Genomic DNA, 20,349 nt, shown 5'->3' with positions numbered 1-20,349 from the left:
GAGGAAACTGAGACTCAAAGTGACCAACCAATCACCGTCAGTTCAGTTCAGTTGTTCAGTCGTGTCCGACTCTTTGCGACCCCATGAATTGCAGCACACCAGGCCTCCCTGTCCATCACCAACTCCCGGAGTTCACTCAAACTCACATCCATCGAGTCGGTGATGCCATCCGGCCATCTCATCCTCTATCATCCCCTTCTCCTCCTGCCCCCAATCCCTCCCAGCATGAGTCTTTTCCAGTGAGTCAACTTTTCGCATGAGGTGGCCAGAGTACTGGAGTTTCAGCTTTAGCATCATTCCTTCCAAACACCCAGGACTGATTGCCTTTAGAATGGACTGGTTGGATGTCCAATCACCTTAGTTTACCCAAATGGAAAGCAGCAACATGGAATTCAAACCCAAACTCATTCAATTTCAAAACTTTCTCTCATGTTCATATACAGAGCAACCAAGAAAGGCAGCCTATATGGTATTTTATGATTTGTGTTGAACTCTAAAGAACAGTCAAGCTAAATAGAAGACTTTTGGAAACTAGGCTACTTGAAAAAATGTGTTTCCCTTTGCCTAGAACTAATTATAACAATGTTTACGTCATTTGAATGCTGGGCCAGTGCAATGCTACATACCTGCACTGAATGTTTCACCTTCTTATAGATGTGTGGCATTATATACATACAACCAGGAACGTGAGTTTCCAGTTTCTCTCTCTATTTAAAAAGGAGCAAATGTAACTAAAGAAATGTTCTGTATTTGGCAGATAAATTTTAATTGAACAAGTCCTGAATAATCATATTCAGTCATCAAAATGAGTAATACATCAACCTCTTTTTATCTAGGTCCCTGTAGCATAGCACCCGAAGAAGGCAATGGCAACCCACTCTAGTACTCTTGCCTGGAAAATCCCATGGGCGGAGGAGCCTGGTAGCTTGCAGTCCATGGGGTCGCTAAGAGTCAGACACAACTGAGCAACTTCACTGTCACTTTTCATTTTCATGCATTGGAGAAAGAAATGGCAACCCACTCCAGCGTTCTTGCCTGGAAAATCCCAGGAACAGGGGAGTCTGGTGGGCTGCCATCTATGTGGTCACACAGAGTCTGACACGACTGAAGCAACTTGGCAGCAAGAAGCAGCACAGCACCACTGACTCACTGGACACGAAACTGAGCAAATTCCGGGACACAGTGGAGGACAGAGAAGCCTGGTGTGCTATGCTACACCATCCATGAGGTTGCAAAGAGTTGGAAACAACTTGGAGACTGAACAACAATTGCTTTTTCAATACAAATATAAAGTATTAATCTACAATTATGGAAGACAGAGAATGGTTCAATAGCCAGGCATTTGAATTGCCTATACATTTCCCAAATAGGACATATAATACAGTGATTGTAAGTGATATGAGCCAGGGTTCTCCAGGAGAAACAGAATTAAAGAATTGGCTCATGGGATCATGAGGGCTTGCTTGCAGAAGTGAAATTTGTAGGGCAAAACAGTAGGCTGGAAACTCAGGCAAGAGCTATTGCTGCAGGACTGAGGTAGAATTTCTTCTTCCTGAAAGAAAGTTCAATTTTTACTTTCAAGGCTTTCAACTATTTGAATGAAGCTTTCCCAAATTATCTAGTCATCTTCTTTACCTAAAATCACCTGAGAGTAGATGCTAACCACATGGACAAAATACCTTTGGAGCAACACCTAGATTAGCATCTGATTTAATCACTGAGTGCCACGGTCGAGCCAAGTTGACACATAAAACTAACCATCACACTGATACAGCACAATATTTCTCAAAAGTACATGTTAACACATTCCTAGAGGGCCATAAGGAAACTTTTTAGGAGTCTGTGAGTCACCAAGTTAAGGAAATGATGGATATTAATTACAGCTTTTTTGTGTGTGTGTAAAATACCTCTTCAGATAGACTGATGTCCTCTATTTTGCTCATTTGTGTTGATTTATTGCCACAAACATTTGACTTTCCCTCTCTTTTTATACCAGTCCAATATCCTCATAAACAACCATGTACTTCGTGTTTTCTACTCTCCAGAGTGATACAGTAAGATGTCCTGACAAGAACAGAAACACTCAAAGCACAGGTAGTGACACTCTTTCCCAGGGGGTAAAATGCCATTGTCTGATTTTCACCTTATTAAGTTCAGTTCATTTCAGTTCAGTAGCTCAATTGTGTCCGATTCTTTGTGACGCCATGAACTACAGCACGCCAGGCCTCCCTGTCCATCACCAACTCCTGGAGTTCACCCAAACCCATGTCCATTGAGTCGGTGATACCATCCAACCATCTCATCCTCTATCATCCCCTTCTCCTCCTGCCCTGAATCCTTCCCAGCATCAGGGTCTTTTCCAATGAGTCAGCTCTTTGCATCTGGTGGCCAAAGTATTGGAGTTTCAGCTTCAGCATCAGTCTTTCCAAAGAACACCCAGGACTGATCTCCTTTAGGATGGACTGGTAGGATCTCCTTGCAGTCCAAGGGACTCTCAAGAGTCTTCTCCAACACCATAGTTCAAAAGCTTCAATTCTTCAGCACTCAGCTTTCTTTATAGCCCAACTCTCACATCCATACATGACCACTGGAAAAACCATAGCCTTGACTAGACGGACCTTTGTTGGCAAAGTAATGTCTCTGCTTTTGAATATGCTATCTAGGTTGGTCATAAATTTCCTTCCAAGGAGTAAGCGTTTTTTAATTTCATGGCTGCAATCACCATCTGCAGTGATTTTGGAGCCCAGGAAAATATAGTCAGCCACTGTTTCCACTGTTTCCGCATCTATTTCCTATGAAGTGATGGGACTGGATGCCGTGACCTTAGTTTTCTGAATGTTGAACTTTAAGCCAACTTTTTCACTCTCCTCTTTCACTTTCATCAAGAGGCTCTTTAGTTCTTCTTCACTTTCTGCCATAAGGGTGGTGTGATCTGCACATCTGAGGTTATTGATATTTCTCCCAGCAATTCCAGCTTGTGCTTCTTCCAGCCCAGCATGTCTCATGATGTACTCTGCATATAAGTTAAATAAGTAGGGTGACAATATACAGCCTTGACATATTCCTTTTCCTATTTGGAACCAGTCTGTTTTTCCATGTCCAGTTCTAACTGTTGCTTCTTGACCTGCATACAGATTTCTCAAGAGGCAGGTCAGGTGGTCTGGTATTCCCATCTCTTTAAGAATTTTCCACAGTTTATTGTGATCCGCACAGTCAAAAACTTGTTAATATTCCTCTGGTTGAATTATTTGTTCAAGTCAATGCTGCTAAAAGAGAGAGATCTTTTTAACACTTGAATATAATCTTCAATGAAAGTCTCGTGTATCAAACATAATATTTCATCTCCTCTCTGGGGAAAGATAACAAATCTACATGCCCCATTTATGGACAGTATGAATTTTTCTACATTGATTTTTCTGGTCCTCTTCTTGAACATTTGTTAGCCAAACACTAATACTACTGACATGATTGCTATATTCTGTACTGTATCTGGAGATACAGACTTCTCAGAAAATACTTTTAAATTTCCTTGCTAAGTTTATCTGTATATTTTTAACCTATCACTCAGTAACTCCAATGATGAAGCAAACATTGCTCACTAACTGCTATTACTGCTTCATTATGTATCTTCAGAAAAATTGGTTCTGACTTCAGCATTTAGAGCCTCATATGAATAAGGCAATAGCCAAGACATACTTGGAAAATGGTCACTTTTGAAAACAAAATGATAAATGTTCTTATTGTCGCTTTGAACTGGTAGATTAGAATAACACTTTTTTAAGAGTATTCACTCTACTACTAAGTAGTCTTCTTACTGATCTTGGTTTAGATGTTGTCCAAATACATGTCCTTTGCCTATTTTCTTTATCAATTTTTAAAATCAAACAGACAGCTGAAATATTTAGGCATTCCTTCTAAATAATTTCTCCTGTTTTTACTGGGTTTTTTTTAAATTATTTCCAGTTACTTCCCACTGGTCTTCCTATATACACTGGTCAAAATACAAGGCATATTCTGAGTATCCAGTAAGGCAAGGCAGTAAGAAATCATCTGTGGCATAAACATTTTAAAATTTGTTTTTAATTAGGGGATAATTGCTTTACAATGTTGTGTTGGCTTCTGCTGTATGGCAACGTAAATCAGCTGTAAGCTTCATATATCTCTCCTTCTTGAACCTCTCTCTCACCCTCCCCTCATCCTACCCCTTTAGGTTGTCATAGAGCACTGGGCTGAGTGCACTGTGTTATATATGCAGCAACTACCCATTAGCTATCTATTTCACACATGGTACTGCATTCATATATTTTTCAATGCTACTCTCAATTTGTCCTACACAGCCATAAAGTTTTTAAAAATTATAATATTGGGGTAGAAACATTCAAAAATTAATGACTATAGTTCCTTTGCTACATTTTACAGATCTGAACTGGAATTACCCTTTTGTGATGATGTCATCACAATTTTATTGGGGGGATAAGGAGAGAAATGAATTGTCTCATGTGAATGTAATTTTGCAGAAGATATGTTTCTGTGAAGGAAGGGGCAAGTATCTGCAGCATACCTACTTTGTCCAGGCACTATTAATCAGTATTCATTGGTTTTTTTTAACTCTGCATATCAACACACACAGTTGTTACTGCAAGTACATAATCCCTTATAATGAAGTCATTCAGGCTAAATATGTCTCAAAGTTTAGAATATTCAAGTTTTAGAGTCTGAGGTATCTCCTAGCAATCAATAATATTAATTTTACCTCAGTGAAATGTATAATTTACTTCACAGAGTGAAATAAGGAAGGACCATAAATAACCTCTTGTCAGTTCTGGTCAGATTTGCTGAAAATGGGCTCAGGTCAGGCCTGGTTTTGCTGCCAGAAAAAAAAAAATTGTTTTCAATGATGTTTGGATTCCAGAATTATGAATAAGGGCTACCTGTATACGGGCTTCACAGTTGGCACTAGTGGTAAAGAACCCTTCTGTCAATGGAAGAGACCTAAGAGACGGGTTCAATCTCCGGGTCAGGAAGATCTCCTGGAGAAGGGCATGGCAATCCACTCTAGTATTCTTGCCTGGAGAAACTCATGGTCAGAGGAGCCTGGTGGGCTATAGAAGATCTCTTTTGTATAGTTCTTCTGTGTATTCTTGCCACCTCTTCTTAATATTTTCTGCTTCTGTTAGGTCCATACCATTTCTGTATTTTTTTGTACCCATCTTTGCATGACATATTCCTTTGGTATCTCTAATTTTCTTGAAGAGATCCCTAGTCTTTCCCAATCTATTGCTTTCCTCTATTTCTTTGCATTGATTACTGAGGACGGCTTTCTTATCTCTCCTTGCTATTCTTTGGAACTCTGCATTCAGATGGATATATCTTTCCTTTTCTCCTTTGCCTTTCACTTTTCTTCTTTTCTCAGCTACTAGTAAGGCCTTCACAGACAACCATTTTACTTTTTTGCATTTCTTCTTCTTGGGGATGGTTTTCATCATTATCTCCTATACAATGTTATGAACCTCAGTCCATAGTTCTTCATGCACTTGTCTTTCAGATCTAATTCTTTGAATCTATTTGTCACTTCCACTGTAAAATCATAAGAGATTTGATTTAGGTCATACCTGAATGGTCTACTGGTGTTCTCCACTTTCTTCAATTTCAGTCTGAATTTGGCAATAAGGAGTTCATGATCTGAGCCAGAGTCAGCTTCCAGTCTTGTTTTTGCTGACTGTATGGAGCTTCTCCATCTTCGGCTGCAAAGTATATAATCAATCTGATTTCCATATTGACCATCTGGTAATGTCCATGTGTAGAATCTTCTCTTGTATTGTTGGAAGAGGGTGTTTGCTATGACCAGCATGTTCTCTTGATAAAACTCTGTTAGCCTTTTCCCTGCTTCATTTTTGTACTCCAAGGCCAAACTTGCCTGTTACTCCAGGTATGTATTGACTTCCTACTTTTGCATTCCAGTCCCCTACAATGAAAAGGACATCTTTTTTGGTGTTAGGTCTAGAAGGTCTTATAGGTCTTCATAGAACCGTTCAACTTCAGCTTCTTCAGCATTAGTGGTTGTGGTATAGACTTAGATTACTGTGATATTGAATGGTTTGCCTTGGAAACAAACAGAGATCATTATTTTTTGTTTTTTAAGACTGCACCCAGGTACTGCATTCTGGACTCTTTTGTTGACTATGAGGGATACTCCATTCCTTCTAAGGGATTCTTGCCCACAGTAGTAGATATAATGATCATCTGAATTAAATTAGCCCATTCCAATCCATTTTAGTTCACTGATTCCTAAAATGTTGATGTTCACTCTTGCCATCTCCTCTTTGACCACTTCCAATTTATCTAGTCATGGACCTAACATTCCAGGTTCCTATGCAATATTGTTCTTACAGCACTGTACTTTACTTCCATCAACAGTCACAGCCACAACTGGGCATTGTGTTCACTTTGGCTCAGCCTTTTTATTCTTTCTGGAGCTATTTCTCCACTCTTCTCCAGTAGCATATTGGGCACATACCAACCTGGGGAGTTCATCTTTCAGTGTCATATCTTTTTGCCTTTTCAAACTGTTCATGGGGTTTTCAAGGCAAGAATATGAAGTGGTTTGTCATTCCCTTCTCCAATGGACCACGTTTTTTCAGAACTCTCCACCATGACCCGTCCCATCTTGGGTGGCCCTATACCACATAGCTCATAATTTCATTGAGTAAGACAAGGTTGTGACTCAAGTGATCAGTTTGGCTAGCTTTATGTAATTGTGGTTTCCATTGTGTCTGCCCTCTGATGGATAAGGATAAGAGGTTTGTGGAAGCTTCCTGATGGGTGGGACTGGCTCTGGGGGTACTCTGGGTCTTGCTCTGATGGGCGGGGCCATGTGCAGTAAAGTCAGGGATACAGAATTTATACATAGACCTGTCTTGATTCAGAGAACATTTCTGTTGTTGTTGCACCTAAATTAAAGATTTATGTATGTATATTCTTTAAGGATCAGTGCAAAATTGGATTCTCCAAGGGGCACAAAAAATAAAACTTTCAAAGATTATCCATCACTGAATCAGTATTTTAAATATGTGTGAACAGTTTTCCATTGTGATCACCAATCACAACACCATGGGGAAAGTTATTTTTTCCAAGTTTTAGTAGTTAATTTATATTGAATAAAAGGAAAGCTTATGTGTGCTCCTTACTCATCTAATTTCAAATTAACTCAGGGGCTATCAAGAGGTTGTTCTGATGCTGAAAGTTTGATGCTAGATTAGATTTGAAGGCCCCATGAAGCTATTATTTTCACGGCAATACATGTGGGCTATTTAATTAATTATGGTTTATGTTCACATCTATTCTCAAGCTACAAAAAAGGCCTCACTTTTTCAAGCCTATAAGAGTGTGTAGGCTATGAACAGGTATTAACTGGGTATCACTGGTGTGTTGACAGTGCAGATTTGCCTGGGCAAGGAAAGCTGGCAGTGTACTGAAAATACTCTAGGATGCTACTCAGCCAGAACTTTGACAAGGGTTTTTAGAAAAACATGATGTTATCCTGAATACCAGATGCTGCATGCTAAAACTTTTGGACCAAGTAATCCTTTATTGGAAGGCCAAATGTTGTCCCCAAGTGTTGCAATCAGCCAGAATTTTCTACACTTACCACTCTACCTTAGGTGAACTTCCCATGATTACACCACAAACAAAGAAACAGAGTAATTCTAGTGGAATGTGTTAAGCTGAAAATAAGTGACATGATTATTACTGTATTAAGTGAAAGCTTAGGTGCAATTCATAAGTTCTAAGACATGGGTTCTAAAAATCATTGTCATTGCTGTTGTTTTTGGTTATGGGAAGCCATATTACAAGATAATCCTTTATAACAAAATTTTACATTATGGTCAAGTTAATTAGAGATTTGGCAAGCAAATTTTTATTGCATCCTCAATTTTGATACTAGTATTTTAATGACTGTAAAAACAAACTTTAATTATATTTAAATCTTGACTAATAAATTTTGGAAACTCAAGTAATAAAGCAATTAGAAATGCAACATTGTGATTAACATTCAGAAAGGTAGAGTTATTATGAAAAGATGTCAAATGTATCAGGCCTATTTTCTTTTTTTTCTAATGTAGAAAGTTACAATTGGCAATGATGCAAAGGTAATCTAAAACCGAACTGAATTTATCTACATGAGAGAATTGGCAAATAAAAAAATTAAGCAGTCAGTAATATAGATTTACTTTTGATCGCTTTTTGAGCTATTTGTAATATACATAGTATGGTGGACTAAAATTATAACACGTTGGTATACTTAAGCTTGCAAAATTCCACAATGAGTTTGAAATGAAAATAAACAATCCTCTCCTTATATTGGTGATTCAAGCTTCTAAAATGATGTCATTCCTGAGATCCAATGATTTTTTTTTAATGTGCTGGAAAAATTCTTTAGTCACAAATCATTGGACTTCTCTCACGAACAATGCAATTGTATTCATACTACTCAGTATAGTTTACCTTTGACTCCTTTTCTAAAATCTGAAATAATCTATATTTCTACTATTGTTAAACAATCCCTGATATTCTCCAAAAAGGTGTTCAGTATCTTTAACACTATGTTTTCATGGCCATTTATGGATACGTACATAAATACCTGTAGTCTGTTTAGAACATTTTCTCACTAAGCAACAATAATTTCATTTATAATATTACAAAATGCATTCACAGAGAAACTGTTTCATTGACTTTAGATATAGATATCCTTCGAACTGCTCATGTTTATAGCTGAAATAGAAAATACATAATTATATTGTCCATTATGATAGTTACTCAGGTATAGGAATCGAAATATTCCCAGAAAAGAAATAAAAATACACAAAAAGAAATTGGAAAATGATAACTGTCTTTTTGTTTGTTTCTGGCTAAAGATAAAAATAAAGAGAACTGAATAAAATAAAAACAGATTAACTATACCAGCATTTCATTTCCTTTCAATTTTAATCAGACATAAAACAACTGGCTAGCCCAGAAAAGGGAATTTCAACATACAGTAAAATATGATCAAAACAGATTGAGATAAAGATTTGTTGCTGCTCTGTATTGAGTCATATCCTAACTACAAGACCTAATTAGAGAGGTAAGAAATGACATGTAGCAAGGAGGAAGAGTTGGCCCTTTTTAAATACCATTCCAGTGGTTTGTGACACATTTATACCTATTCTTCCAAAGTATGTATAAATTCATAAAATGGCTTTGCCCTCTATGTTTGACTCATTATTTATTGAATATTATTTATTTGAGGCAATCTGAAAGCCTCAAATATCAAAGATCCAAGGGCCAGGTTGTAAAACAGATAAACATTATACATTAGCAATAGTTATGAACTAACAAGCAGAATACTTGCATTGATATATTAGTCAAGGTTCTCCACAGAAACAGAACCAATAAAGTAAACTTCCACATTTATTTACTGTAGGAATTGGTTGAAGCTTGGCATGCTGCAGTCCATGGGGTCACAAACAGTCAGACACGACTGAGAGACTGAAGAACAACAAAAACAACACGTATTATGGAGGCTGAGGAGTCCCAGCATCTGCTGGCTGCAGCTGGAGACCCAGGGAAGCCAGTGCTGTGATTGAGCCTGAGCTTTAAGACTTGGGAACTAGGAGCTCCTCCGTTTGAGGGCAGTAGAAGATGGACTTGCCAGCTCAAGGAGAGAGAGAAAGAAATTTGCTCTTCCTCTGCCTTTTTGCTCTACTGGAGTCCTCAGTTGGTTGGATGATGCCCACCCAGATTGGTGAGGGCAGACCTTCTTTACCCATTCTATAGATTCAAACACTAATATCACATGGAAACACCCTCAAACAACACCTAGAAATAATGTTTTACCAGCTGCATACACACCTCTTAGCCCAGTCAAGGAGACACAAAAAATTAATCATTAGTCTTGTAAGAAAAAAAATCTGGTTAGAAACATCTCCATTAGAAGACTTGTTAATTATTAAAGAGAAGATAGAGGAATTTCAGTTCACTATTTTTGGAGTATTTAAATCTTGGCAAGTTTACATGGAACCAGTATCCAGTCCTTGGTTTTGCAGGGTGAGAACCTGATTACTTCAGTTACTCTGGTTTGACAGGAAGAGGGGATCCAGTGCTGGAAAACCTATTTACACTATTCAAACAATCTCACTCCAAAGAGAAGACAGAGACAAGAAGGTCAATTTGTTATTTTTCCAAAGGAAAATTATACATTAGACTATCGTTTCCTTAGTCAGTGATTCTCTATACTCCTAAATGAACTTATTCAATGTCTCTATCATCACTAACTTACTTAAGGCTAGACAACACATTTTACTTCATCAAGGACTGAAACCCTTGGAAATGACTCAAACATCTTTGTTCACTGGATTCACCAAATCCAAATTACTCTTTCCTACCTGGTTAACTCCACTGCCTGGGGTCTATGCTTAATTTAAATGATTTCTACCTTGGGTGTTTTCCTGCAGTTTAATTCAAATAAATTAAATACGTTTGCTGCAACTCCATTATGCGCAGCGAAAGAATATAATCTGGTGTGTCATTCCTATATGTGGTTAAGTGGAAAGAGCAGTGAGTTTTTAAATGAGCCTTTCTAGGCTGTTTCTACTCCTCAGTGTCTGTCAGACATTGCACAGTTTACTCACTCTCTACAACTTTTTTTCAGCTATACATTGGATAGTTATATATGTTACAGATTTTTTTAAATGCGCATTCACCACATTTATAGATATGTTGCAACTAAAGGTAAATTACCTTATTAAAATATAATGGGAAACTTCAGCATAATTCCTGGAACTCATTAGGTGATTAATAAAGTTTAATTAACTCATTCTTCTTATCCTCAATTTTTTCAATTAATTTTTTTAATTAGAGGATAATTGCTTGAGAAAATCATAATTCAAAAAGACACATGTACACCAACATTCACTGCAGCACTATTTACAATAGCCAGGACATGGAAGCAACCTAGACATCCATCAACAGATGAATGAAAAAAGAAGTTGTGGTACCTATACACAGATGTGTTTTAAGGCTAAAGTCATATGATAAAATTGTATTCAAATGCTTTTTAAAATATAAATTGTGTCAATGAAAGATACTGTAAAAAAAAGACACAGGCAGAGCTTGATCTGAACACCCATCTAAGGGACTCTGAGCGTCTCCCAGAGGCAATTTTTTTCTGGATGTCGTGAGCCCCTCCTCAGAATGGTCACAGGAAATGGAGATCTGCTAATCACACATCACGCAGCCAGCTGTGCTCATCAGCGGGACGTCACCTCATCAAACATGAAACTAGGGAATTAGAGGCTCCCTCCTAATAGTAAAACAAGAAAGTGGAAAAATGAGAAAATGATTTCAATTTCTTTAATGGTAAATTATGAGCACTATATTGGGGCTTCCCTGGTGGCTCAGAGGTTAAAGCGTCTGCCTGCAATGCGGGAGACCTGGGTTCGATCCCCCACTATATTAGTTTGCTAGGGCTGTCAAAACAAAATACCACAGACGGGGTGGCATAAGCAACAGGAATGTACTGTCATCGTTCTGGAGACCGGAAGCCCAAGAGGAAGGTGATGGCAGGTTCGGTTTCTCCTGTGGCCTCTCCCCTTGGCTTGCAGACAGCCCTCTTCTCACCATTTCCTCACACAGCCTTTTCTCTGGGTATGTGCTTCCCTGATGTCTCCTCCTCTTTTTATAAGGATACCTGTCACACGGGATTAGATCAATATGGTCTCATGATCTCATTTAAACTTTAACTCTTTAAATATCCTCCTTCCAAATGTAGTCACTTTGGGAATTAGAGCTTTAACATACAGATTTTGTGGAGACAAAATTCAGTTTATAACAAGGATCTATACAAATAACGTGGTGATGGAAATAAAGTAAAATAACATCTGAAAGACATTTCTGAGATAGAATCAAAAGCATCATTTGATCAGCTGAATGTATGAAGTAGGAAGAATAAGAAAAGAGTTTAAAAGGCTTCACTTGGCATTTGGTCCATGTCAGATGTTTTGCTCATATGCTGAAATTACAAGGATGAACACGAAAGACACAATCCTGCCTTCAAAAAACATGCTAATTTTGAAGTGGCAAAATGAAATCCTATATTCTAATACTACCTTAGCTACTCTGCTTCATACATAAGCCTCAAAATATATAAATTCAAAGATTTATTTTTGAGAGAATTTAGGCATTGGGATTTGGTAGACCCTGTTTTAATTTATGAAATTATAATTCACCAGCTTTGTAATCCTGAAGAAGCTAATCTATCTGAACCTCAGTTTCTTCAAGTACAACATGTGAATAATAATATACACCTTACGTGGCTGATATAAAAATAAAAAGATATGATGTATGTAGGGTGTGTAGTATGTGGCCAGGTCTACAATGGACATTCTATAAATATTTTAATTAAAAAATTCAGATAACTTTCAATAATAAAAATAATGTTTGTTTTCCGTGTGGGAGAAAGAAGGAAGATAGACAAGGAGTAGGGGTGTGGCATAGGAGGACAGAAGCTGAATGAGGTCAATGAGAAATCAAAGAAGCTCTGTTTCTTCACAATTATGATTAGGATTGGTCCTTTCCTTCTCCTCAAATTTACTGCAGCCCAGAGACCCCAACCATGATTTAGTACAGTGGTTTCCAGCATCTTTTTTGGTATGAAGATTCCCACTTAAAATCAAAAAAGGATCCAAATAGTCTGGCAATTATTTTATGTTTAGTAATTACTTTTTAAGAAATACATAATAATACAAATGTACTTTAAATCCAATAAAATTTTAAAATAAATTTGTATTTTATTTATCATATTGAAAAATACTCATAAAGATACCACTGCAATATGTATTTAATTTACAGATATGTATGTATGGACATGAGCCTCTTTGAAATAAGTTTAAAGGACTCCAAACATCTGTGGCCCATACATTTGTATCTACTGGCTATTCATAGATCACAAACAGCAAAATCAGCAGATATCTACAACTAACCTAGTAAACTTGATCAAGTAATTCATTTAACCTCTTAGAAACTCCATTGAAATATCACTGATATTATCTGCTGTACCTCTATCATTAAGCAATTGTGAAGTACAAATGAGAAGCATTTAAAAGTTCACAAGGAAATGTCTGCTTCTCTTTCGTTACCACACTGGAAGTAACAGAAGCTATGGAAAGAGAAACTGCCATGAAAATGTGACACTATACTAGCAGTAGTGGTAGCAGTGCTATTGAATAGTAGGAGAAATCTTCCAGGGAGATTACCAAGTTATTTTTCTATACTCTGGTTTCTTTAGGACCTACACCCTGCACAGCATATGTGTTATCTCCAAAATTCATGTTTTCTTCAGCTACTAAATGGAAAAAAATTCTTAAATTAGTGAAAAACTTCTATCATACTACATGTTATTTTTTATTAGGGGAAATCACACAATAATATTGGCTAAATGAAGTTTTATATAGATTTTCTCACCTTCTTATAGAAAAATAAAACCCACAAGTGTTTTCTAGAGAAAGATCGTCCGATAATGTGGAGTTACTGCTAATGCTGCCCCTTTGGTAGCATCAGGAAAACAACCCAACATTTGATGGTGGCAAAGGATGGAAAGGAATAGATATGAGAAATAAATTTAGAGGATTGCTTAGAATGAACCAGTGAATCTATCTGGAATGGAAATTCCACTTGCATTTATCCATAAGTTAATAACCAGTAAGTAATTCATGTCCTCTCAAGGAGTTGAAGAATATAGAAAAGAGAGAGCCAAGAGATTTAAAGTCGCATGAGAAGCTATAAGAAAATAAAACAAGCTTTGTCACTTATTTTCTATTATAAATTTTACCCTAAGCAAAAAAATTCTATCTTGGATAAATGTATTCTCCAAGGACAAAAATCAATGCTCAGTAAGGCACAGCCTTGTAAAGCTTTCCAATAATGAAGACTATTTATTCAAAAGTTAGTGGCTTTTCAAATTAAAGGATCTTAAGCAGCTACAGAAGCTATTTGAAACTGTCCACAGGAAGCGCCAGAAGATTAAAAGACTATAAACTATTAGACACCTTATAACAGAAGAGCAAGTGGAAGAGACAGCCTGACTGATCCCAAAGAGAGATAAGACCAGGGAAGCATTCCCAGCAGGACAGAAGAGTTGGGGGTGGGAGGGAGGCAATGATAAGACTGCAACGGGAGAGGAAACCGGAGGAGACTCCATAAATGCAAACATCTTTCTCAATACCTTCACTTGCTCGGTCCAAAGCCCAAACTGACACATCCAAGTGAATTTCATATCTGATTTGCCTGTTTTCTAGCTTGATATTATATTTCGCTTACAACATCTTATCAAAATTATCTTTTCAATCAATCTAGAGAGCTTTGTTTTCTAAAGATTTTCCTCAGAGACACATTTCCAGACGACCTGTTTCTCATTAGCTGGAATAAATGGGAGTGTGTTTACAGCACAGCACCAGACTTAAACGAGTTCTTTCCTGGGAAAGCTGGTCAGGGATCAGCAGCTCTATCACCTAAAGGAGCTAATTTCAGTGCTCTGCTATAACATAAAACAGAGTATTGGTTCATTAACATAGTCTTCAAAAAGCAAACTGCAAAACTCTTCATGATATACAGTTTTGCTTTGAACACAATTTTAAGCAGTTCTAACATACAAAAATCTATTTATGCCAAACAGATATAATATGTACTGACTATAAAATATTTAACCTGTGTTCAGCAAATAATGATGGCCCACTGAGGGCAACATGGAGACTATGAAGATAAGTTAAGACATTCTTAAATTGTTTACACTGTGGTAACTAATCCAACTTTCTATATAAATAAAACCTTCAGAAATCAATCTTTGATACCATGGGCATGCTGAGAAAAATATGTCAGTTTAGCCAATTACAAATAATAGGGATTTTTCAGTGGAAGTCAACAACATTATCAGAAGATGTAATTAAGAATATTTACAAATATATTGATGAAAGAGAATATTTGCACATATTTTTATCATTGTAAACTATTTTTCAAATGTCTTAGCCAGCAAAACCAATAATCATAAGCAGGACAAAACCCACTTACATGAAGTCACACTGTATTATTATCTGACCTATCTTCTTGTCATGAAGCTAATGTCACTGCCACAGTGGTCCAGGCTTACTAAGACCATCAGTAGAGTGAGAGTGAGAAACTCAGACCAAAGACAATGTAGATAATTTACACATAAATAATTGCAAGTGTGGTATCTGATATTTTGCTCTCTTTGGGTTTATACATAACTATTTAATATAATATTCCTATAATAGCAATAGTAAGAATAGAATGTTAGAAATAAGCATGCAACTCAGTCCTTTAAATAAAAAACATATAAGGGAATTCTTTTAAAGAATGTAGTTTTATTACTATGTTTAATATTAAGCAAAAGTTTAGCCCCAGATGTTTTCAGCAATAATCTGGGATGCTTCTCCTTCAGTTATTAAAAGGTGATATTAAATTACTACCAGAAGAGAATATTCAGTTTAAAGACATTATTTATTTCTCAAACAGCTCATTAATCACTTGACTATATGCTAGTAGCCATATGACATTCACATATATAGTCACATGACATTTAATTTTGTTATTCTTACTACTAAAATATAAATTAAACTTGAAAAAATGTTTTCATAAAATTATTTTGTAAAGAAATTTACATTAACATTATATTTTTCTTGGTAAGGGAAAGTAAGTCCAAGTTCAATTTTATAAAATATAATCTGATTCTTGAGGTCTCAACAAATTTCTTTGTTGGACACAAAACACAATATACTTTTTAAGAGGGCTATATGTAGGGTAAAAATAATTCCAATGGTTGTTTGGTATAAAGAGAAAAAATTATGTATATGGTGATGAAAATACACTAATTATTGTAATCATTACTCCTTCTAACTATTGAGAAAAATATATTATGAATGTACACTATTCATAAATTTCTACTTCAAATAGTGTTGTGTCTCAAGATAGAAAAAATTCTGCAGAATATTTTTGCATATTCCCAAGAGGAGGTAAAGAGACTAGATAAATAGAAGTGAGAAGGGAAAGATTAACATAGTAATTCACTCCATTAGAATGGGAGCTAAAACAGATTCAGCTCAGTGAACTAGAGATATGATCATCTGAAAGTCACCCAGGGTAAATTGCTCAGAGAACCACAGTGAAGTCACAGGACAGTTTCTACTGTGACCACCCACTGGAAAAGTAGCTTTTGCCTAGAACCCCCAGAGGATGACAAGATCCCATTGACACTGCAGAGGAAGGTGTTCTGGAGAAGGCACCAACACACTCATTTTGTGAATGTTTGTCAACTGAAATCCTTTGATCAGAAATTGGAAACAAAATAGGTGGGGTTTTTTTGGTTTTTGTTTTTTGTTTTTTTTAATAAAAGAAACTTTGAGGTTATGGTGCAGAACTGGCTAGTCTGGCAACTTCCACAACGGCAATTTATACTGATCCAAATTTAGTTCACGATTTACCCTGCACTTAGCTAACAATGGGCTTCTCTTGTGGCTCAGCTGGTAAAGAATCCGCCTGTAATGCGGGAGACCTGGGTTCAATCCCTGGGTTGGGAAGATGCCCTGGAGAAGGGAAAGGCTACCCACTCCAGTATTCTGGCCTGGAGAATTCCATGGACTACAGTCCATGGGGTCACAAAGAGTCAGACATGACTGAGCAACTTTCACTCTTCACTTAACCAACAATAAGGTTATTATTTTATAGCTATTTTTTCAGAATTATTCAAATTTACTTCATTTTCATAAATTGTACCTCAAACTGATTCAAAGAAAAACAGGAAACCTATTCCCTTGAATTTTAGCAGAATGACTTTTGGAAAAACAATTTGTCTCTCAGAAGTTATTCATAGGAAATGTAAAATATTGAGAGGAGGAGTCTCTGGGGTCCTTGAACCTAGAAAGAAGATGGAATGCCTGAAGTAAAGGTTTTCCTTCCAAGCAACCTAGATGTCCATCAGCAGATGAATGGATAAGAAACCTGTGGTACATATACACAATGGAATATTACTCAGCTATTAAAAAGAATTCATTTGAATCAGTTTTAATGTGATGGGTGAAACTGGAGCCTATCATACAGAGTGAAGTAAACAGAAAGAAATATACCAACACCGTATATTAATGCATATATATGGAATTTAGAAAGATGGTAATGATAACCCTATATGCAAGACAGCAAAAGAGACACAGATGTAAAGAACAGACTTTTGGACTCTATGGGAGAAGGAAAGGGTGGGATGATTTGAGAGAATAACACTGAAACCTGTATATTATCATATGTGAAACAGATCACTAATCCAGGTTTGATGCATGAGACAGGGTGCTCAGGGCTGGTGCACTGGGATGACCCTGAGGGATGGGATGGGGAGGGAGGTGGGAGGGGGTGTTCAGGATGGCAAGCACATGTACACCCATGGCTGATTCATGTGAATGGGCAAAAAACACCACAATATTGTAAGGTAATTAGCCTCCAATTAAAATTTTAAAAATTAAAAATTTAGAAAAAAAGGTTTTTCTTCCAAGCAGAATAATTTAGTTTTGTTTTATTTTTAAATTGAGATAAAATTCATATAGCTTAAACTCACCATTTTAAAGCATACCATTTCAGCAGCTTACAGAGTATATTCAAAATGTTGTACAACCATCACCACTATCCAGTTCTGGATAATTCCCATCATCCAAAAAAGAAACCACGTATCCATTAAGCGGCCATTCCTCATTCCCTCCTCCCCTGTCACTGAGCAACCACTTTTTGTCTCGTGACTTCCTCGTCCCTAAATTTCCTCATTCTGGATGTTTCACACAAACAAAATCAAACAACACGAGGTCTGATATAGCTGTCTTCTTTCACTTATTAAAAGTGAAAGCTTTCAAGGTTTGTCCATATTTTATCATGTAGCAGTAATTCAATCTTTTTTGATGGCTAAATATATTCCATTGCATAGATATTACACGTTTTTTGATCCATACATTAACTGATAAAATTTGGGTTGTTTCTACCTTTTGGTGATTGTTAGTAATGTTGCTATAAATCCTCATATTAAGTATTTGCTTGAACATGTTTTCCTGTCTCTTGGATATATACCTAGTTTTGAGGAACAGCCAAATTGTTCCCCACTGTGGCAGCATTTTACATTCCCATCAGAAATATATGAGGGCTCCAAATTCTCAATATCCTCAACAATACTTATTAATTTTTTTTTACTACACCCATCATATTGGTGTGAAATAGTACCTCAATGTGGGTTTGATCTGTATTTCCCTAAAGACTACTAATGTTAAGCATCTTTCGTATGCTATTGGCTATTTATAAAACTTCTTAAGGGAAATGTCTGTTCAAATCCTTTGCTCATTTTGTAATTTTGTTATTGAGTTGTAAGAGTTCTTTATGTAGTTTGGATACTGAATCCTTAGAAGATATGCTTCAGTCCAACCATTACATGATTATGGCTGTGGGCCTTTCAGGAATGCCCTTTGTCAGGTTGAGAAGGTTCAGCGTGAAGGGCTTTTTCTTTCTGCACTTTCTGTAGGGTAGGCCTACTAGCAATGAACTCTTTGCCATTTTGTTGTTGTTGTTTTTATGTATCTGGAAATGTCTTACTTTCTCCTTCAATTTAAAAGGCAATTTTTTTCCTTTCATAACTTCAAATGTGTCAACAACTGTCTCCTGGCCTCACAGTTTCCAAGGCAATACCAGTTGTTATTCTCTTATTGAGGATCCCTTCCTTGTATGTGACAAGATGCTCCTGCTGTTTTCAGGACTGCCTTTGGTTTTTGAGAATTTGAGTATGATGTGTCTTTGCTTTTATTACCTCTTCAAATATTTATTCTGCCCCCTTTCTCTCTCCCCTTCTGAGCCTTCCATTATACCTATGTCAATAAGCTTGATGGTACCTCACATGACTTTAAGTCTCTGTTCATTTTTCTTAATTCTTTTTTTATACTTCTGTTATTCAAACTTGATAGTCTCAATTGACCCATTGTCAGGCTCACTGATTCTTTCTTCTCCATATTCAATTCTGCAGTTGAGCCCTTCTATTGAATTTTTCATTCTAGTTTTTGTAGTTTTCAATGCCAGAATTTCTGTTTGGTTTCATTTTATAATTTTAATCTCTGCATTGATATTCTTTATTTGGTAAAACATAATTCTCATATTCTCCTTTAGTTCTTTGGCCATGGTCTCCTTTATCTGTTTGAGCCAATTTTAAATAGCTGATTTAAAGTCTTTAGGTGTTAAACTCCGTATCTTGGCTTCCACAGAGACAGTTTTTATTAACTATACTCTGTATTGGCCATATCTTCTTACTTCTATAGATGTCTCTCTTTTGAAAATTGTATATTTAAAATATTATAACATGGCTACTCTAGAAATCTATTCATTCCCTTTCCAAGGGCTTGTTTTCTGCTACTTAGATTTGCTCAGCTATTTTTCTGAATTTATTTTGTAAAATCTGTATCCTCTGTCATATTTAGCCACTAAAATCTCTATTCTGTTAGCTTACTGTCAGCTAGTGATTGGATGGTGTTTGTAGACCCACAATGTGTTTAAGGCATGCCTTTACCACTCAACTAATTTGAACTCTACCTTAGCTTTCACTTCCTGCTTGTGCAGAACTTGAAGGTCAGCCTGAGGTGAAAGCTTAGAGCCTTCTCATGTCTTTCCTGAACAAGTGCACAGCCCAGGGCATCCCCATGACCTTGAAGATATCCAGGAATATGTCTGAGATTTTTAAAGTTCTTATTCCTTCAAAAATCTCAACCCCCAGACTTTCTTCCTAAGCTTTTCAGTTGTCTACTTTTTCGCTCCAACTTTCATCCACTGCCACAGGCAGCAGCAACTAATACGTTGCCTGTAAATGCTTTTAACAAACATTACCCTTTTGACCAGGTACTATACTAATCAAAACCAAACAACAAGAATCCTTTGCAAATGAGATCCAATCTGCTGCCTCCAGAACTGGCATCTGTAGAGGGAATGTGGGCTATTATCTTCAAGGCCACTATCAAGGTGGTGAGTAGGAAATGGGACCTGACTAAGTTAAAACACCATCACACTCTGTAGTCTGACTGAGATTCAGCTTCACCCCCTCTTTGTTAAATAAGAGCATTTCACTAGTTGCTGCAAGCTATTAGTTAAATTCCGGATTTCCAACAATGCTGATCCTGACAGCTTTTGCCTGGATTGTGTTGCTTTTATGGAGAGATTGATGTAAAGGTTTCAGTGAGCTAGTTAAGGCTCTTTTCTTCACTTTTTTCTTTTTTTGGATAACATTATATTATT

The 20,349-nt window shown here is 36.7% G+C and overlaps 1 long non-coding RNA gene across 2 annotated transcripts in view; it reads right to left on the bottom strand.

The window, feature by feature from the left end:
- Positions 1-821: 821 nt before the first annotated feature.
- LOC121818101 (uncharacterized) overlaps positions 822-20,349 on the bottom strand; it is a 70,742-nt gene continuing 51,214 nt past the window's right edge. The window contains exon 3 of one of the 2 annotated variants that reach the window (XR_009598702.1): positions 822-1,552. This is a non-coding gene — a long non-coding RNA (uncharacterized LOC121818101). Of the gene's footprint in view, positions 1,553-3,073; positions 11,342-20,349 lie in introns of those variants that run through there. The other variant, XR_006058210.2, reaches the window with a different exon arrangement.

The sequence above is a fragment of the Ovis aries genome, chromosome 26 (assembly GCF_016772045.2).
Source record: "Ovis aries strain OAR_USU_Benz2616 breed Rambouillet chromosome 26, ARS-UI_Ramb_v3.0, whole genome shotgun sequence".
In the NCBI taxonomy this organism is placed as follows: domain Eukaryota; kingdom Metazoa; phylum Chordata; class Mammalia; order Artiodactyla; family Bovidae; genus Ovis; species Ovis aries.
Note: the sequence above shows the minus strand (reverse complement) of the source record. Positions and strands in the feature narration are given on the sequence as shown.